Raw genomic sequence first — 20992 nt, forward strand, 5'->3', positions numbered from 1 at the left:
CTTCTTTCTGTATCTCTCCTCCCTCCACTGACTTTTCGATTTGGAACCTCTAAGATAAATCCGTTACATGGAATACCAAGTGTGAACCAAGCATGGTGGTATGAAAAATAAAAAAAAAAGAAACTCTTTAGTTTCCCAGTTTGTGGAAGCATAGAAACTCAACAGTATTTTGACCTGTCAGCAAAGCAGATATGGATCTGAGCACACACTGGCCTGTGAAATCCGTCTGCTTGTTGTAATTGCTGTTGTTTAGTCTGTAAGAGTCCTAGGAATTTACGTCAGTGATGTGACAGTGCTAATGTATTCCAGTGGACGAATGTCGATGAGTGTTATGTCACCCTTGGTCCTTCAGTCAATACCATGTGTTAAGGAGAGCCTGGCACCTACAGAAATAAGGATGGGAGCTTGTGCAAATCCGATTTTTTAAACACAGAGTAGGTCAGAGCAGCCTGACTAAATACCAAGATTCATGGACGGAAAAGTGAGAGAGAAGATCAGAAGGAGGAGAATCACCAGACCAGCCAGAGGGCTGTGGACACCGTCCCAGAGGTAACTTGGATAGAAATAAAAATATACTAATTTATTCTTCCTTTAATTCCTATTGTTTTCTAACATTGTTACATTTCTCCTGATTAGAGTGTATAAAAACCATCCAAATTCAAGCATTACAAAATCCACTCACATATTAAAAGAGTGGAAGTCTCCCAAATTGGTGCGGTACCTAATAAATTACTACTGCCTAACATTCTGAATATTTCTTTGATTTTTCCTTCTGAATATACAAGTGTGTATAAAATTTTTATAAAAAGTAAATTATGCCTTGTACAAAAATTGACGTTTTATTTTAGCTATTCTAAAATTTTTGTCTCACGTATGGCAAAATGTCGCTTTCTTTTGGCTATTCTGCTTGCACAATATTCCATGTTAAGAAATACAACTATCCCATCATTCTTTTTAAGCACGGTATAGTAGTTTCTTATAAAAGTATGCAGCAATTTATTATATTTGATGAGTTATTCCTAACATGTCGCTAATATACACAGTGTTCACTTCTTGTATATATTTTTTTAGACTTGAGGAAATATTTCTAGAGTATAAATTGCTAAAATCAGAAATGCCAGGGCTCCCCTGGTGGCGCAGTGGTTGAGAGTCCACCTGCCGATGCAGGGGACATGGGTTCGTGCCCCGGTCCGGGAAGATCCCACATTCCGCGGAGTAGCTAGGCCCGTGAGCCATGGCCGCTGAGCCTGTGCTCCGCAACGGGAGAGGTCACAACAGTGAGAGGCCCGCGTATCGCAAAAAAACAAAACAAAACAAAACAAAAGAAATGCCAGGTTATGAAGCACATAATATTTACAATTTTACTAGACATTACCAAAATGCTTTCTAAAATGTAGTATCAATTTACACTTCCACTAAGATTGTAGAAGAGAGACCATCTCACTGCAACTTCCCAGTAAGGATATTACCTTTCCATATTTAAAAAATGAATACTCCAGAGGTGACATTTTATTGCTGTTTAAGTTATCGATTCTGTAAATTTTAGTAAGGTTGAAGATACCTCAATATGTTAATTAGGCCACATTCTTTTTCACTGAATTGCCCACTTGAACAATTTAGTACAACATTCCTGCCAAAGTTCTACATGCAATTTGTTAAGAGGACTCCATAGGCAGCAGAATGAACCTTCTATGTGTTTCCAAAATACATACATACAACATTTGACTGCAAAAATTATACTCAATAATGATTGGCAGCTTGGATATAAATGGAACATAAATATTTTTCTAATGTTCCTTCTTGTTTCCCTTGCATTTACTATATTCTTTAAAAGCATAAACTATGGGACTTTTCCTACTGTTTATTCCCAGAAGAAACTGTTTTGTGCTGTCAAAGCTCTTACAGATCTTTGCAGACCACTAGCATTCTCAGCCACACGTGCACTTATAAACGTTAGTCACTGGCTTCACCTACACGCTTGTCTGAAGTTTACGCCACATGGACATCTTCTTAGTAATCTTCCAATTACTGCAAAGATGAGTCAGAGTTAAGTATTATCTAGCACAGCTTTCACTCCCATGCCAAGAAAAATACGTCCTACAGCATAACATCTAGAGCAGTTCCAGTCCCTGGTCATACATCCTCCTGGGCCATACTCGTACTACAGATACAGAACAAGCCTGTTCGTTATGTTTCTTTGCCTGCCTAACATATTTTTATTATACTCAAGATGTCGTTTGACACAGAAATACATATATTTTTAACAAACTGATTCTCTTAGGTTATATACAAAAGTATAGCTACTGAACTGACTACTTGTCAACAGAGCCTCCATGTGCCACCACACATGCTGTCACTGTACATAGTTCTCACTTCCAAAGGCTCAGGGTCTCCCAATTCAATGATTGGGCTACACTCTGGGGACAATGCAGGATGCAAACATGACTGGCAGTGGAACCCAGCCTGGTCGGGAACTGATTTCATTTACATCATATAAGACTCCTCAAAGCATATAAATTTTAAGGATTTCTTTTTAATTCCCACAACATATTATTTGCAGAGTTTAAAAAGCTTTATTTTGGCCTTCTAAACCCTGAAAGCAATGTTAAATCTTTCTAGAAATCAGTATGTCTATTGCTTACAAGTATCTTTAGGAGCTGTATTTCCTCTGTTTCTAGGGCTTCACTTTTGTGTAGAAATTATGGTGGGGGCCATGGACCACTATATGTGTACCAGTTGGTCCCTTCCTGTTGTCTGAATTCTGTGGTGAACATCACACATTCTGAGGAGATCAGCAACAGCAAAGCCCATACACTTAGAGAACAGTAGAGCTGAACTGAGCCTTGCAAGAATTTGTATTGTTAAAACATAATACACAAAAGTGAAGAAAAGTTAACTCCAAAAAGTAAGATAGCAGTTTTCAAATATTTGAAGGATAGATATATCGAGTAGGGATTTCATGTATTCCTAACCATTCAGTCAGAACCAGAACAAGTGTGAGTTACTGAGGGACGATCCATTAGGAAGAATTTGACAGCAGGGATCTCAAAGGTGGACCCGCTTGCTTTAAGAGGTTCTGTATCTCCTGTCTGCAGATTTCAAGCTGAATGGCCAGTAGGAAGCTTTGTGGTTGGGGAAGTCTGAGTGTCAGATAAGGTGGGTTCAAGAATGGCTTTAGATACAAGTTAGGCTTTGTAAGGGAAAGGCAGGCAGTGAAAATGGATGGAGGAACACATCTGTGATCTGATTAGTTTGCACGTCAACTTGACTGGTCAAGGGTGACCTTATCAAACATGACTTGTAGGTACGTCCAAGAGTCTTTCTGGATGAGCTTGGTCCCATTTTGGTGGAAGGCTGAAGTGCTGCAGCACAATTACCAGGCCCCTGTCCAACAACGCCCTAACCACCACCACAGCTTCTTCCCGAGAGGACACATCTTTGGTTCTCCGTCAAATCAAAACATACTGAATGGGCTATCTTCGGTCTCTGTTTTCCTAACTCCCTATTCTCCCACACAATTCTGGCTTTACTTCTCACCATCCCAGCTACACTAAACCTCTCAAGCTCCCGGGCAGCACCCCTGCTAGTCCTCAAATCCAACGATTACTGCTTTGCTCTTGCAGACGTGACATGTCAGGACCGATGGCTGAGCAGCATTCCACGGGGGTAAACACTCTCTGCTTTTCGAATCTTTTTTTTTGGTTGGCTTTCCTTTCTCCTTCTCCGTCTCCTTTAAGAGCCCCTGCCTGGTGGCTCAATAATTAAATGTTATAGAACTCCTAGGGATCTCTTTGGGGTCCTTTTCCCTTCTACCTTACAAATGTCTGCCGTGGAACTGCACAGTTTCATACTGTTAAATACCACGTATATGGGAACAAATCCCTTAAGTTCAGACGCGACATCTCCTCCTACTTGTGTAATGGGAATCTCAACATCAGGATCTCAAAACAAACTCTGAATTCCAACCCATCCTCAATCCTATACCATTTCCTTTCTTCTCCAGATCTATAAAGGTCACCATTTAGCAATTCAATTGCTGAAGCGCCAAATTCTTTCTACCATTAGCTCTGATTTTTGTTTCCTCATTTCAATCCACCATTTTCAATCCACCATTTTCAATTCCCGTCCATTCGATGTACAAAATGCATCCAGATGTGTCTTACTTTCTTGAACTCCACACTGCTCCAAATCCTTATAATCCTTGAGTGTAACAGTCGCCTGAATCCTCTTTTTACATCCTCTTTAAAATGCTTTCTCCACACAAGGAGCCACAGTGATCTTCTAAAAAGCATTTAAAGGTGAAGGTGACAGTGTCACTACTCTGTTTAAAATACACCAAACGCTTAAGATAAAAAGCAAATTTCCTGGCCTGGATTAAAAGTGAAAACAATAAAAGTTAAGTAAATAAAATCTACCTTATCTTTAAATCCTCTCCTCTTTTACTCACTACACTCCCAGACAAGTAAGCTAGTTTTTACTCTGAACAGAAGTCTGTTTTCACATCACACATTTACTTGTGCTCCTCCCTCTGCCTGGAACGCTTGTCTCCCTGGGGTCTAGCTCATTCTTCCCATCACTTCTGGACAATGTCCTCTGACTATTCAACATGCAGAAACTCTCAGTCATTCTTTATTATGTCACCTCTCCCATCTAGTTTAATCCTGCTATCACCCCAGTTAGGTGATAATTGAAACACTCTTTTCAGATGGGTCTCTCCTCTAAACTACACACCGCAGTGGATAACTCAAGAAGGTAGCAGCTTTGTATTCACAGAAATAATTTAGCCTACCTGAGAAAGAAAGGATTAAACATTTTCTCTCCTCTGCATGCCTCAGGGATATCTCTATCAAAGATCAAATATTCCATTCACTTTTCAGGTGAAAGACTTCATTCATTCAAATGTTTTAAAAATAAACTTTGATTGAATTTACTGTGTACCATGCACTGTTTAAGTAAACAAAACAGACATGGGTTGTGGCCTCACGGATATTAATTCTATTCAGAGAACAGACAATAAGCAGCTTTAAAAAAAAAAGTTCCATTTTTATATGATAAAAAATACGCGGAAAGGGACTTTTCTGGTTGTGCAGTGGTTAAGAACCCGCCTGCCATTGCAGGGGACACAGGTTCGAGCCCTGGTCCGGGAAGATCCCACATGCCACAGAGCAACTAAGCCCGTGCACCACAACTACTGAGCCTGTGCTCTAGAGCCCACGATCCACAACTACTGAAGCCCACCCGCACTCCCCAACAAAAGAAGCCACCTTAATAAGCCCGCGAACCACAACAAAAAGTTGCCCCCGCTCGCCCCAACTAGAGTAAAGCCCACGCGGCAATGAAGATCCAAAGCAGCCATAAATAAATACATCAATTAATTAAGTTTAAAAAATACCCAGAAAGATCTCTCATTCTCTGATACACACTATCTTTGTAATTGACACGCTGGCTGCACAATGTTTAATGTAGTTGGATAAGATAAAATCATTATTCTCAGTATGAAACTAAGACGATTCACTTTTTTTATTATCATGGTATGAATCAGTGGCCTAATTAAATATCTAACTCCCGGAAGCCGACCTCTCACCACCAGTGAATTCAACAACTAGGACAAGGATATGTTTTGTGTCCAATTTCTTCCACCTCTGGAACACTATTTTTGGAATGCTTTAACAAGGTCGTCTGTTACTGTTTTGAAACAACTGCATTCTCTCAGGCACTGGATTGATAAACTGCTTTTAGTCTAACAATCCAAAGTTGAATTTGGTCATGGTTTTCTTGAAGAAATTAAAAGGCTTAGGTACTTCAAGGAATTTCACTTAAAGCAAAACATGGGTTGGATCCCATCGACATTGGTTTTCAGACCTGGCACGGCAGGATGTGAGGAAACTTGTGTATCTTTTCTCTCGATCACTTCAAACATGCCAGCACCGTGATTTTATAAGCAGGACTGCATGCAACTTTTTCAACAACACTGTACGGCAGGTGGTAATGTCTCAATTTATCAGATGAATTTTAAAAAACAGAGATTCCATAACTTTCTCAAGATTGCATAGCTAGGAAGTGGCGAGGCTTGGGTTCACCCGAGACTAAAATGCGTGATCCTAAACATCCATTCCTCTACTCATCAAGTGTTTGTCAGGTACGAACCTAATACTAGACTCTCCTTGGCACCACTAACACGGAGATGGGTGCACCACAACAGTTTTACACACACACACACAGAGTCACAGACATCTAAAGCAAGAAAACTCGGATTTTAAATATCTGCCACAACAATAAATGTAAGTTTATAGAAGAAAAAAGGCTTTTCGTTTGTGTCATCAACAAAATTCCACTCAATGTTCCCTGCACTCAAGCAAAGTGATTTAAAAAAGGATATAGGTGAAAAGATAGACAAAGGCAAACAAAAACCAATGCGAGGAATATGCTTTTGATTCAAGCCAAGGCAGATCCAGACCAGAGAGAGACATTTAAAAATCTAAAGTATGCAAAGCACATACAAAAGGTTAATGCTCCCTGTGCCACAAATGAAAGACACAACTTCCTCGAAGCAAAAACTAGAGAAAACACAAAGTTTTGAGGTGGTCAAAACAACAGAAGGAGACACAATATCTAGTCCCAGACGAATCAAGTGAATTAAGAAAGTCGCACATAAAAGAGCTACACAACATAATCAAAGAGGCTGAATGATTGTTAGATCACTTTCTTATGCTGAAGGGGCTCTGAAAAGTGACAAACAAGATCATCAGATAGTGGGGAAACTAAAGGTCCCATTAGGTCAAAGGAAGAAAAGAAGAAAAAAGTAAACTTTGATTCTCATAATTTTCCAGGCATTATGGAGTATGCACTATTTTCTTAATAAAATAGATGATAAACAATGTGTTTATTATGTAATGACACTATACTTGGGCTAAAATAATACAATATACACCAACATTACCAGATTATACATTCAACCCACTCTTTCCACCTCACAGAAAAGCAGCATTCAGAAAAATTACTAAATGTATAAAGCAGTCTAACATCAGGACAGAATTCCTTCACAAATACAAAAATAATAATAAATTAAGGCTGCAATAAAGTAATTTTCTGAGTGATTCTCTTTCCAGTCAAGCAGGGAAAGCAGGGTCCCCATGATGAATTATCAATAATTACGTCTGACTGCAGCAGTTGAAGCAATGTGTGTAAAGTGGCCTTTTTAAAGACTATTAGTCTTTTGGTGAGAACAGTTGTTTGATGAGTTAATGACATTGGAAGTATTATCATTAGTCAATAAATACCAAGACAAATAATTTCAAGTGACCTTTCTTGGCCCTTTATGAGTCAATGGATGTTACCAATACTACCTTGTTGTTTATTCCAGGAGTCAATGCCAAAGTTGAAATGACTGAAAAAGTAGCGTCTATGAAGAGTCTATTATATAACTACAGTCGACATTATTTTCAAAGAAGTTGAGGAAACAATGATTCAGTACAATGCAAAGTTGAATCAGTGTATTGCAAAGGATGGTGGTGAAAATTTATGTAGAACATAAAAAGTCTTACAAAAATGTATAAAATGTCTTTGAAAACGTAAGGTGTCGGAAGACCTGTGACTACTGATTCATCACCAGTTATTCTGCAAAAAAAAAAAAAAAGGAATATATTATGTGTTACTGAATCAGTGGTGTCAAGGATACCTGTGAATTTCTGTCAGAAGTTGAACGCTGACTTGTCCTACACACAGCAAGAAATGGGATGATTAGGTGCAAACCGGACCAGTTAAGGAACTAGTCAAGGACTAAACATATTTAAATTGAAAATATAACTAAAGAAAAGTGCAATGAGGATAGGAAAAAAGTATAATAATCTTAAGTGTCCTTACAATTTAGAAATAACACAACTGTAAATGAAAAGAATCATCAAGAGAAAGACAGGAAACAGGGTGTCTTTGGGGTGGGGGGGAATATAATAGGTGGGAGTCAGAAAATTAAAGGTAATAAATAAATGAGTAGAAAACTAAGAAAGGAAAAATGAGAATAAGGACATTATAAACATATAAAGGTCCACATGAAAACAAAATACAAATATTCCTGAAATTTGGGGTTATATATTGCTGCGTAAGAATCCACCCCCAGTCACTGTGGTTTAAAACTCAGCCACGTTGCTAGGGGAAGGAACACAAGCTCTACTGGTGGAAGGAGTGGTCTTTGTACAAGGAGAGGGGCAGAACTGTGTGGAGGCTGTGTTTGGAGACCTCCTAACACTCAAGACAGTGAAATAAATTCAAACAAGGGAGCAAAGAAATGGACCACATAGAGATACAAACAAACAAACAAAACCCCATATGAAACATAATAGACACAGTAAATAAACACAAGACAAGGTTAGCCTGTATCTAATGATGTAGAAACAATCAATTAGACAAACCACCTCTGACACAGTCCAAAAGGTAACAGGCATGCTTATTGCTTCCTAAGTATTATTACCTACAAATGAAACGAAAAGCTCCCAAAAGAACCAGGGAATCTTAGTTCAAATTCTAGCTATGAGTCTCTGCTATCAGCCCTAGTGCAGTAACTAGAATGAAACTTACCCTCCTGCTGTAAACAGCTGGAAAACCCATTAAAATACACGAAAATCAGTTTCATACAGTGGAAAACACCTCTATCAGGACTCTGATTCTTGAGAGAGGTGACACAGATAAGATGGTTTCTACAATTACCCTGTTTTTCTTGGAGGAACTTTTCATACCCACTACAATGACTAAACAGGTTTGAAAACACCAAGGGGTGGTGAGAATGTGGGAAACCTCGTATGTTGCTGGTGGGAATGTAAAATGATGCAGCCAATCTGAGAAATACTTTGTCAGTTAAAAATAAAAAAATTTAAAGTGTACTTCTCATGTGATCCAGCTATTACACTGTTAGGTAACATATGGAATTTCTTAAAATTATGTAGACTGCCTAAATTTCACTCAGTCTTTTACAAAATGACAGTTGAACATCTTTAACTTGGTATTTTATAAGCTCAATTCTTAAATGAGCCCACTGCTGGTTGGGGTGTTACAATAAATTTAGTTGGTTCCCCTTTGTAGAAAACAGGTAGATTCCTAGACAAAATGTGAAAAACAACTATTTCAGTTTCCTTAACATTCGACCAATGCAGACGACAACAAATTGGGAAGCATTAATTCTTAAAAAAAAAACGAAAAACTGTTACAATTTTGGGCGAGTTTTGTCCGTGAGTCTCTAGCTTTCCTGCTCAACCGTCATAGCATTCTCTGCTTAGTCTGGATGGCCTAGAATTCCTAGCTAGTCCATCAGAATATTAAAGGACGATATACTAACTAACAATGATTCAACAAAGAAGGATGGACTAGCTACTGGACTAGCTTTACGGCCAGAAGTGGCTCACTGAGTCAGGGCAAAGGTCACTCATAAACCATGGCTTTGTTGGCTAAAAGTGGCAGATTTAGTTCAGAGCAGATGGGGAGAATCACATAGATTTCGTAGCTCAAGGTGGCTGTTATGTATTCAGGGTGAGTGGCCATCCAGTCAGAGATTTAATAGGAAGACCCTAGAAGGAGGAAAACCATAGAAGCACTGAGATATGCTGTCCACACCTCTTCCTGACTACTGTCCTATGCAAGCCTGAGGGAGACCCAAGACACTGTGATAAGTGAAAGCCAAGAGAGACTTGAGCATCGGCCACACATCTGAATATATTTCGCAACCCACAGACAAGTCAGTTGGCGGAAGTTAGAAGCCTTATGAAATAAAGCTGCCTGATCACAACTCCTGTCCCAGCCACTGGAACTGACCACTGAACTACGCAGAGATAGAAACCACCTCTAAGGACGTCGGCAAAACTCAATAAGTAAACAGATGGGCAAATAAATAAAATCAACGGACACGTCAAGAGCTGCACATCAGGAGAGACGCTAATTTTGTAGCTGAAGTTCAGGGAAGTTACAAAAAAGTAATTCAGCAGCCCTTATGGGAGAAAATCTAGAGTCCTTGCTGTACTTCATCTTGAATGTCAGTTTTCAACCAAAATTTACAAGCTACAGCATCAGGAAAGTGTGAGCTATATTGGAAAAAACGAAGCAGTCAATAGGGACTGTGTGGGACTAGGTGTTGGATTTAGTATAAAGAGATGTCAAAACAGCAGTTATAAATATGTTCCGAATATTAAAGGACGATAAACTAACAATGATTCTACAAATAAGAAATATCAAGGGACAAATGGAAAGCAGAAGAAAGAGCCAAAGGGAAGTTCTAGTGTTGAAAGTACAACAAGTGAAATGAAAAAATTACTGGATGGGCTTAACGTCAGATGTTTAGATGGTGTAAGAAATAAGCAGTGAACTTGAAAGTAGATAACAGAAGTTATCCAGTCAAAATTTAAAAAAAGGAAAACAAATATTGAAGGAAAAAGAAACACAACCAGAGCCTCAGTGCCAAGCCCTCCAATACCAGTGAAATAGGAGTTTCAGAAGAAGAGGGCAGGAAGGAGCAGAAAAATATTTTGTAGTAATGCCCCAAGTCTTCTCAAATGAATTTAAAAATTAATGTAAAGATCAAAGAAGCTCAACAAACTACAAGCAGGATGAAAACCCAGCAGCACACGTCAAGTACTGTGACGTTTCAAAGATTTTATCCTAGCTGCAAGCTACAGTTAGCTGGTGCAGTAGCATGCATGGCGTGTTCCTGGGGGCGGAGGCGGCTCAGGCAGTTGCGGCACGCACGGTGGGCATGTATTACAGTTAGGAAACCCCAACCTGCAAGCAGACCTGCTCAGCATCTCAAGGGACACTTTCTCTTTACTGCACTCCACAGCAGGAAAACCTGCCTTCTACTCTGGAAGGAGACACCGCATCTATTTTCCAAGGATGTTCTCTACAGAAATTTCCTTAAAAATAGAGCAGAAAAAAGGCGCTTGGTGTTTCTGCTCACAAGAAGTGCAGAGATGCAAGACACCCATGGAACACTGTTTTCTGACAGATGTTATCACAGGCAAATCTTATATAATTGTGCCTTCATCTATATTTTCACCGGATCAGCCCTCTGCTCCATAACATGTAAAATTATGTGACCAGGATTATACCACTTTTAGCTCCTTTTCACTAACATATATCCTTCAAAGAGTATGAAGCCATTTCTGGGTCTTACCCCAGATCAACTTCATTAGACTCTTTAAAGAGAAACCCTGGAGGCACCATTTAATTAACAAGCTGATTCTTAAACACAGCACAATTTCTGAATCGCTGTCCACAGACTCTAATAGAAACTCTTGAAACCTATGAAACCCTCTGTGATTTACTCCTGCTTACCTTCTTCTCAGCCTTTCTCTTGCCCACTGCCTGCAATCCCACCTTATAAGAATGCATGCAGCTACCAATACTCCCCAAGTTTTTACACACCAATGCCCTTGACAGTATATGGAAATTAGTCCCATATACTAATTAGTCCCACATATGGAAAAAAAAAAGTCCCAGCTCTGAAATGATGTTTGATTCTAAGTGTTCACGAGCTGAAGTATGATCCCACCTATGTGGTTTCCTACTGATCGGTGAGAAACTAAGTCCCAATTCTGGAGCCTGACTTAATTCTTTTTCCTATAGAAACGCAGGACTTTACATTTTAAGCATAGTGGTTGAACAAATAACTTCTCCCTACCTATCTGAGATGTCACTTATTCTAGGCCAATGGAACTAACTTGTGTTTGATGATGAAAGTAAAATTTAACAGCCTTGCCTTTTTTTCTAAGAAAGAAAAGAGAGGTGAATTACACAGTAGAAAGGACACAGTGGGAAATGTAATGGGTTTGTCTGCTCTGGTAGCGTGATCTCGTTCACTTCAAATACCCCTGTGCTCAAAATTTCCCAGAGCCCCATGTGGATAGCATTACTCACACCAGAACCATGTTCAATCTGTACTGAATATCCTGTGTATACACTAATATGCCTCATCTCAAATTTAAAATATATATCTCTACTTTAGGTCTTTAGATTCTACAGCTGTAGATGGGTGTGGGTGGGTATGGGGTCCTTCCTCCTGTAATTCCATCAACTCCTTAGAAGTTATGTGCAATGAACACTTCAGTTACGTGAAATACAATGGATCTGCTGAGAAGTGGCTTGATTCACATCCCTTGGCCCCTATGCTCCAGCTAGAATACCAACCCTAAACCCTTCTACACAGAAAATCTTGCTGCCACCACTGGACAATGGTGGTGTCTCAGTCAGTCTGTTAAAAGTCTTCTGCATCTTGTCTGCTGGCAGCTGAAGTGGTCCTCAGAGGTCTCTCTCTGCTATGTGGAGAAAGTATTGGGTGGTGAGACCACTCACTGGGCCTCTTTGACTCTTCAGAGGGTAAAGGACCTTGATCAGGACTTGAGAATCGTCACTTCAGGTGCTGCTAAGTACATTTTACAGGAAATCACCACATACTTACAGCAGGTATAAGACAGAGAGTCAAGTGGAACTCAGGTCCCCTTCCTCCAGGGCAGCTCTCCCTCCTCTCAGTACCCTGGACCCCTGGCTGACTCTGGGGATGACTGTCGTTACAAAAGGAACTAAACGCGAGCCTGGTACAAACTACTGACGACGGGACTCCTCTGTTTCTAGTGTCACGTGGTACTTCCACTTGGCTGTGTTACAGACGTTTACAACATTTACATTTTATGATAAGCGTGGGTTACTTTTACACACATGCAAAACTTTATAAAGACAAAAAATATGAGACGCTGCTGTGGTAAGAGAAGTTGTCATGATAGAAACCAAATAATAATTCTCTACTGTTTTATCAAACTGGTTTTCATTAATGTTTTATTACAGTTTATTCCTGGGTTTAAAACTGAAGGATCCCACATAACTGACATCTACCGAGGGGAGGGGGCTCGATGGTGACGGAAAAGCTTGTGCATGTGTTTCCTATTCACAGATTCTCCTGGCTGGCTGCTGAGCACACTCTTCTGCAGGGAAACTTGATTTTACTGCCTTAGTTCTCTGTCATTTAACCTAACCTCTTGTTTTTTCGTTTACTTAATATATTATTTGTGTCTCCATGCCTGAAAACCACCTAAAAGGTCTGAGAATCCCCAAAGTTAATTCACTGTCACTACAACACATAACTTTCTTACACTGACAACTTTAAATTCAACAGAATATATGGGATCTAACTACTAAAGACTCCAGATATTGACTTGTTAGCACTACTATCAAGGTAGTTTATAAAAATTGTATGACACCAAATATTTTTTAAAAGTTAGTACACAGAATAATCCATTCCATTTATAAGCTTAGGTTTTTTTTTAAGCCCTTTATAGCCTCAGTCAGTAGTAGGAGTTTAAAAAACGAAAAAAGAAAAAACTCTGTTCCAAATGTTTCTACCTTCTGACTTTCAACTTTCTATCAATAAATAAAATATTGAAATTCAACTAACTTTACCAATTACAATGGTGATAAACAATTAACATGCATGAATTAAAATTCTTTCTTCTCTAATTGATACTGAGGCTAACTTTTATTTGTTCTTTCTGGACTTTTCTAAGGAAATGATACTACATTTGCACATCACAAGCTACATTTCCTTTCTTTTTATAGTTTCCATTTTCACCCTAGGTGATTAGATTAAGAAAATAAATATTAATGAGCAAACAAGCCTGACTTAAGAAGATATTTTTAAAATACATTAAAATAAATGTATTGCCCACTAATTGGTTTGGGGTGTAGAAGTCAACAGAAGTACAGCATGTTCACTACAGGTACCCTGAAGGGTAGAAAGGATAACTTCACGGGGTGCACTTTTTGCCTTTTCTGCAACTGAGAGAGAGAGAGAGAGAGAGAAAGAGAGCGCTACATTCCTCTCTGCGCTGAGCTGCTTGACCAACTGAAGGGACATTCTGGGTCTCCAAGTCTACATAACAGAAATCTGACAGCATCTGGAATCCTGGAATCCTTGGGGCCTCTTGGAATCTTCTCGGGTGGGCATTACCAGCTGAATCCAGACTTCCATCCACTTACCAGGGCAACCGACTTGTGAGTGGAAGCCCCCTGGACCCTCCAGACCCCATCTGCCATCTGCACACTGCTGCGAGACCTCCCTCAGTGCCAAGTGGAGCACAAAGGCCCAGCTGAGTTCTCTCCAAACACCTAACCCGCGAAGTCATGAGCTACAACCAAAACATGGTTGTTGTTTAATGTCCAAAGTTTGCTTATCTGAGATGCACTAGCTACCCAGGTCGCTCATCGTCTCTTTAACTCAGGTTACTCGTGACACTGTCACATCACACTCGTAGTGTCTGATAAATGACCGGTAGATATTATTTTGCAGCAAGTGCAATTTTTCATTTTATTTCTCGCCATTCTGCTGAGAGCCCACTCACTCTTTCTAATAGTTGGGTCTGAATGACTTCTTGTGTCATGTGGATGCCTTCCAAGTTCCACATCCATGTTTTTCAGCACCGTTATCATTCCCTAATAGTCAATGATAAACCCTCATATAAATGAGCGTATAAGCACACACAAGAGCAAAGAGAAAACGTGGTCATAGAGATTCACCAATCACAGCTGATGCTCACTACCTGCCGAATCCCTGTATAGGAATTTGCCTAATCCAAAACTGATTTGTAACCCTACAATCAATCCTATGGTGCTTAACGAGCATCAACTGTACATCACAATTTACCAGAATTACGTATTTTGGTGCAAATGAGAACAAATGTTGTCATTTTGAGAACAAATGACAAAGTCCAAGAATACATGAGATGTACGGAGATTACTCAACATTTAAAGCATCCTCAAAATTTCTGCCACGCATCCCACCCTGCTGACTTCAGAGTAGGATCGAGAAAGAAACGTGGATATCTCTACATTCCTGCTTCTGTCGATGGGCTGCACGTGTTTAAGAGACGAGGGGCCCAGAACTGACTTTGCAATTCTATATGCACTTCCTGCTGACACCACCCCAAGTGCTTTTTGTTTCGTTTCAAATAGACGTTTAGATAAATCATTATTATAAACTTCTGTTAATGGAATTGTATTTATCTTCAAGCTTCATTCATCTAACTGACCTCACTCTCAACGTTCGACCATGGGACCTGAATTATTTACTGTACTTCATCAGAATGAGATTCAGGATGTTAAAAAAAATTATGTATGTATCAGATAGCCATGACTATCTGTTGGAGTTAATATTTATGACACCTAGTTATGAATGGCGCTTTCCGGAAATGAGATATTAATGGAGCTATAAACATGAAGGACCAGATAACTGGTCACCAAGAGCACGTGTCCAAGGACCACAGACTTGGGACCAAAAGCAAAACAAAACCATCTGTAGGATGTCTGGGGGTGAGCTAGACAGAGGAGGCTCGGTTTAAACATTTGGGGTTTAGAACTAACCCAGAGTTTTCCTAAAAATCAAGAGAGGGGCTAAGTGCTGAATATCAGGAAGGCACCGAGAAGACTCTGGAGCAGGGGTGAGGGGTGTTGGGGGCATGGGGAGGAGGCAAGTGATTCGGCTCCTAAATCCAATATATTTTGAAAACCTACTGAGAACGACCCTGATGCCTCACCGACAAGTACAGATTTCCCTCTGCGGGCAGGCAGTGCAGATTTCAAGGAAAACAAACAAACAAACAAACGAATCTCAGCTATGAGATTCTCTGACATGACTCACTCTCTATGGTTATAGGTACCTAGTAGTTTTCTTGTGAAGGCCTTAAGGCAGGCTTACGATGAACTCTTTCCTTTCCTCCAGTTGGACAATGGCCAATCTTCATGTAGTATCTTTCATCCACTTACATAATAACCTAGCCAATGAAATTCCCCGAAGGGTACTCCCCAAATTAAGTAAGAATCCTTCCTTTCGTTACTCTTAAGGAGGAGGATGAAGGCTGATGAAGTTGCTGGACTTACCTGGCAATTTTCAAGTACACTGAAGAAGATAAAACTGACACAGAATTCAAAGGAAAGTGTTTTGTTAGAAATAGGTGCAGAATACTTAGAATAAATAAGCAACACTTTCAACATTAACCCTAAGAGATGCTTCCCAAGTATATCCCATATCAGAGGAGAAATGCTGCAGAAAGTAACTGACCATCTATCTGTATCCTCGGGAAACCATGAGAAGAATTTTAGAAGGGATCTTAACAAATTGTTTACTCAGACTCAGGATCTTTAAGCACATGTTAGTTCACCACATACTTTTAAATTATTGAGAAAGTAAATGATTCTGGTGATAGCCCATTTCAACAACTGGCAAGTCCTGATTTGATTTCCAAGGAAAATAGGCTAATTATATGAGAAACTGGAATATCTCCTTGTAAGTGTGTCTTCCAAGGTGTGCCTACCATTTGCCACTTTAGTAAGCTGAAACATATGTGACTCTAACTTTAGAATATTAAGTTAGTAATTTATTAGCATAGCATAATGATATTAGAAAGCAGTTTGCTTCAATGTAGTACTCACCACGCGGCAGGCGAAGTAATGGCCCCCCAAAGACATGGACATCCAATGGCCCCCCAAAGACACGGACATCCAAATCCCTGGAACCGGTGAATACATTATGTTACGTGGTAAAAGTGAAGATGTGACTAAGTTAAGGATATTGAGATGGCAGAGCCCTGGATTAGTCAGGCAGACCCAGCAGAATGGCAACTGTCCTTCAGGGCAAAGGGAGATCCGACTACAGAAGAGGACTGTCAGAGAGATGCAGTGTGCGGAAGACACTGCGTGGGGCAAGGGGCCACGGGATAAGGAACACAGGGCGGCTCCAGAAGCCGGAAAAGGCAAGGAAGCGCACGCTCTCTGAATCTTCCTGAGGGAACAAAGTCCTGCCAACACCTTGACTCCAGACCTCTGATCCCTAAAACTGCAGGATAATACATTTACGTTGTTTTAAGCCACCGAATTTGTGGTAGTTTGTTACAGAAGCAATGAGAAATTAATATGCATATGGAAAGGAAGACAGTGCAGCCCCTCAGAAACATAAAGCATAGAATTGCAAAGGGTTCCAAATATCTAGTACTCATTTATTTTTGTGCTTGCTAATATACCCTGGACGGAACTGTGTCCCCCGAAAACTCTTATGTTGCAGCCCTAACACCCAAGGCAACAGTGTCTGAAGACAGGGCTCGTAGGATGTGATTATGATTAAAGGAACTCGTAAGGGTGGGGCCCTAAGACGGTAAGAGGCGGAGGAGAGACACCCCTCTCTCCGTTCCTCTGCGCTTGGAAAAGGCCGCGTGAGCAGGAGGCAGGCAGCCACCCACCTACAAGCCAGGAAGGGGCCCCTCATCACGAGCCACAATAGCCAACACCTCCATCGTAGCTTCCCAGCTCCCAGAACTACGAGGAAACACGCCTCTGGCCTGGAAACCACCCACCCAGTCTGTGGTTTTTGCGCGAGCCCCTGTGCAGACCGGTGCATGAGCAGGAATGCAGTCGCACTGCATCGAAGCAGTGAGTGTCTGCGCAGCTTCCTGGGAGGCAGGATGGCATGGGGTCCTGGGCTGCCTGACTCTTGAGTCCACGAGTCCCTGTTCACCGTGAGTGACTACGAGCGAAAATCGGAATTTCTCTGGGCTTCGGTTTCCTGATCTGTAATGTCGGGTAAATGAGAACCACAGGGTTAACGTTCAGGATGGGGACCGAGAAGGATGCTGAACTCGCTCCCCTGCACCCCGCAAATACGGGATCTACAGCTACACTTGGAACCACTTCCTCTGAAAACCCACGAAACCTGGCTGAGCGATGCCTACTCTGGGACGCGGGCTCGCCATAACCCTGGGCTGCTCCCTGAAGAGCAGGGTTTGAACCCCACACGCGGCACCCCGACTTCTAAGACCTCCTCCCGCGTGCAGCCGCGGAACCCCTGGCTTGAGAACCACCAGGGCCGGGCCCACAAGGCCCCCGGAAGCCGCTCTCAGAGGCCCGGGGACTCACCGCCTGGCTGCTGCGCGGCGATGGGGACCCGGAGACGCCGGAGGGGCAGGGCTGTGGCCTGAGGCGCAGAGGGCGGCCTGGTGTCCTCGGGGTCAGAGCCGGGCCTCCTGTGGCTCCCGCGACGCCCAGCACACCAGGGACTCCGCCTGGGCTTGACAGGCGTCTGCGGCCCTGGCTTCACGTCCGAGGCCCCGGTTTTACTAAGTCTGAGGCCCCAGTTTTACGTCAGTGACCCCAGTTTTACGTCCGTGGCGCCAGCTTTACGGCTGAGGCCCCGGCTTTACCTCTGGGGGCCCGGTTTTATGTCAGTGACCTCAGTTTTATGTCAGTGACCCCCGGATTTACGTCACTGATCCCGGTTTTATGTCTGAGGCCCCGGATTTATGTGGCTGACCGCGAGTTTACATCGCTGAACCCGGATTTACGTCGCTGAACCCCGGATTTACGTCAGTGACCCCGGATTTACGTCAGTGGCTGTGGCCCCAGTTTTAACTGCCACCGGGGGACACGGCCGGGCCCTGGTGGCCAAAGGGGCTGAGGCTTGAGGTCCCACAGGACTGCCTACATTTGCCTCCGTGCAGAGCTTCCGCCTGAGGGTCAGCCGGAGGCTGATGCTCACGAGACCGTGCCCCTGGGGCCACTGACGGGGCTGGGCAAACCCTCAGGGTCAGCACCGACTCAGCCAGGTGTCTGCAGCGGTGCATTCACCCCAGCGCTCTTCGCAGTAGGGGCGGCGGGGGCCCCTGCGAGTCTGTGAGCGGAGAGCGGATACAGAGGAGGGGCGCTCACGCGCGCACGATGGCTGCCACTCAGCCGTGAAAAAGGAGGGCGTGCCGCCATGTGTGACGGCGGATGGACCTGGAGGGCCGTAGGGTGAGTGAAAGTAGCCAGACGAAGACAAACAGCACACGGCCTCTCTTCTCCGTGGGATCCAGGCCACAGACAGACAGAAAACCAGCTCCTAGATGCAGAGAACGGAGTGGTGGTCGCCAGAGGTGGGGGCGGGGCGTGGAGGAGATAGGGGAAAAGGGGTCCGAAGGTGCAAACTTCTAGTTGTGACAGAAATAAGCCCTGGGATGTGATGTCCCGCACAGTGACCACGGCTAGCAATACTGTGCTGCGTAGTATTGGAACTCTACGGGGCGGTTCTCACCATTAAATCAAACCATGTGCTGCGCACACCGTAGACTTAACGCAGTGGCGGACGTCAGTTACTTCTCAGTAACACTGAATGAAACACGGTCTCACTGCAGGAAGAAAACTGCACCTGTGTGTCGTGATAGACTTTAACTAGGCTTATTCTGGTGGTGATTTCACAGTGTATACCAACGTCGAGTCATTACCGTGTACCCCTGACGCTAATGTAAGCTGTGTGTAAGTTACACCTCCAGAACGAAGCCCGCAGTGTACGGAATTTGTAATGGTCAGACCAAACCATAACGTAGGTTAAGTGTTTAGAGCACTGTCTAACCTGGCCTACAAAGGTTCCTAGTCTTGTAACATTTCATTTTACTGAAGCAGTTACTTAAATGAACGTAATTTTAAGTAAAACAGCGAGGCGTGGTTGCAATAGAAGAGGACTAAGATACAGGAACCTTAAATTCAGATTTCTTTTTGGTGATCTCGAGTAAGTCACAGTCTCTCTGTAAGTTTTTTGACATTATCCTCACTCGCATGAGGACGTTGAGATGGAAATCTGACAAGTTCCTTGTGAGGACAAATATGAAACGATACATGTGAATGAGCTTAGAACTAAGAGAGACTACAGGAGTGTCATTTGTCGGTGTCGTTCACTGGCTGTGATGATTATTACCATTTTTACATGTCAGGAAACGGAAAGCACCAACCTATGAGGTTTTTCACACTTACGTTATCATTTAGGAAACTTAATGGCCTTTTAGAAAGTTCCCCTCTGGGAGTTTTAGACTCGGTTTTGTGCTTTGTGCTAAGTTTTCCTGGGTTTCTGTCACTGGCAATTGTCTCCGTGAAGCAGAAAAAGAAAAGGAGGAATCCCATGTCTCTCTGGCAGTAAAGCACTGAGCCATGGAGACAAGAAACAAAAAGCAAGCAGGTGGTCTCATGCGGGGATCCTTGGGTGACCAGGCTGAGTGGGCTTGGAGTAATTCAGAGAGTAGAGTCCACATGCCACACTCCTGACGGGGGCACAGCCGCCGCCTCCAGGTTTTACATCTGGTGTGAAAACTGAAAAACTAATGACTAATACCTATAGAACTTTGTACATCACAGATTGTAACGTACTCATATTCTCTTCTTAAATATAACCTAGTCCACACTTCCTACCTCATTACGCTTGCTTCTATTTTATCGTGGATGAAAACCTTCTTCACAAAATTGATATGTATTGGCCCCACAAGGGGATGGCATGGCTGAGGTTTAAAGGCGTTGGGATCATGTGGATAGTGTGCGATAAAGCTGGAATATGCCCTTAATGCATCGACTCACTTCATTTGTACTTTATCGCAACTTGCTACTTTTTATCAGTATTTTTAACGTGGTTAAACTTAAATGTACACCAAAAAACTGAGATGGACCAGAATATACCCATCCAGGGTTTGGATATTTTGCACATAAAAGCAAGGACACATTTTATGTCTCTATCGATATTTCTCTGTTAGTGGCGATTTATCGTGTGCATACCCTTAACGCTACTTACTATGTAAAAAAACAAAGCAAAAGAAAAGCAAGAGTGAAGTTCTCAATCACTTCAGAACTTAAACTAACGTCAGGTTGTCCTGCCGGACTGGGGCAGGGTGGCAAGTGAGGCTGTTACATTGGATACAAAATTCAGGGGTGCACCAAAAAAATTCAGTAATCAAGGTGAGTAATATTTAATGCACTATATTTTAAAAACTCAGAAGTGATGCAGAATACATGATGAACAAGATATTAAGACTTTAAATAAAGACAGGATCAGTTTTCTACCAGATAAATGGACTTGGACACACAAATCCACACCCACCAATTGATACAATTTTGCCCTTCATTTCCAGGAATGCAAGCAAGTACTTAGTACAATGAATTCAGCAGACTCTTCAGGGAC

This window comes from Grampus griseus (genome assembly GCF_964374135.1).
Source record: "Grampus griseus genome assembly, chromosome: Y".
Taxonomy (NCBI): Eukaryota; Metazoa; Chordata; class Mammalia; order Artiodactyla; family Delphinidae; genus Grampus; species Grampus griseus.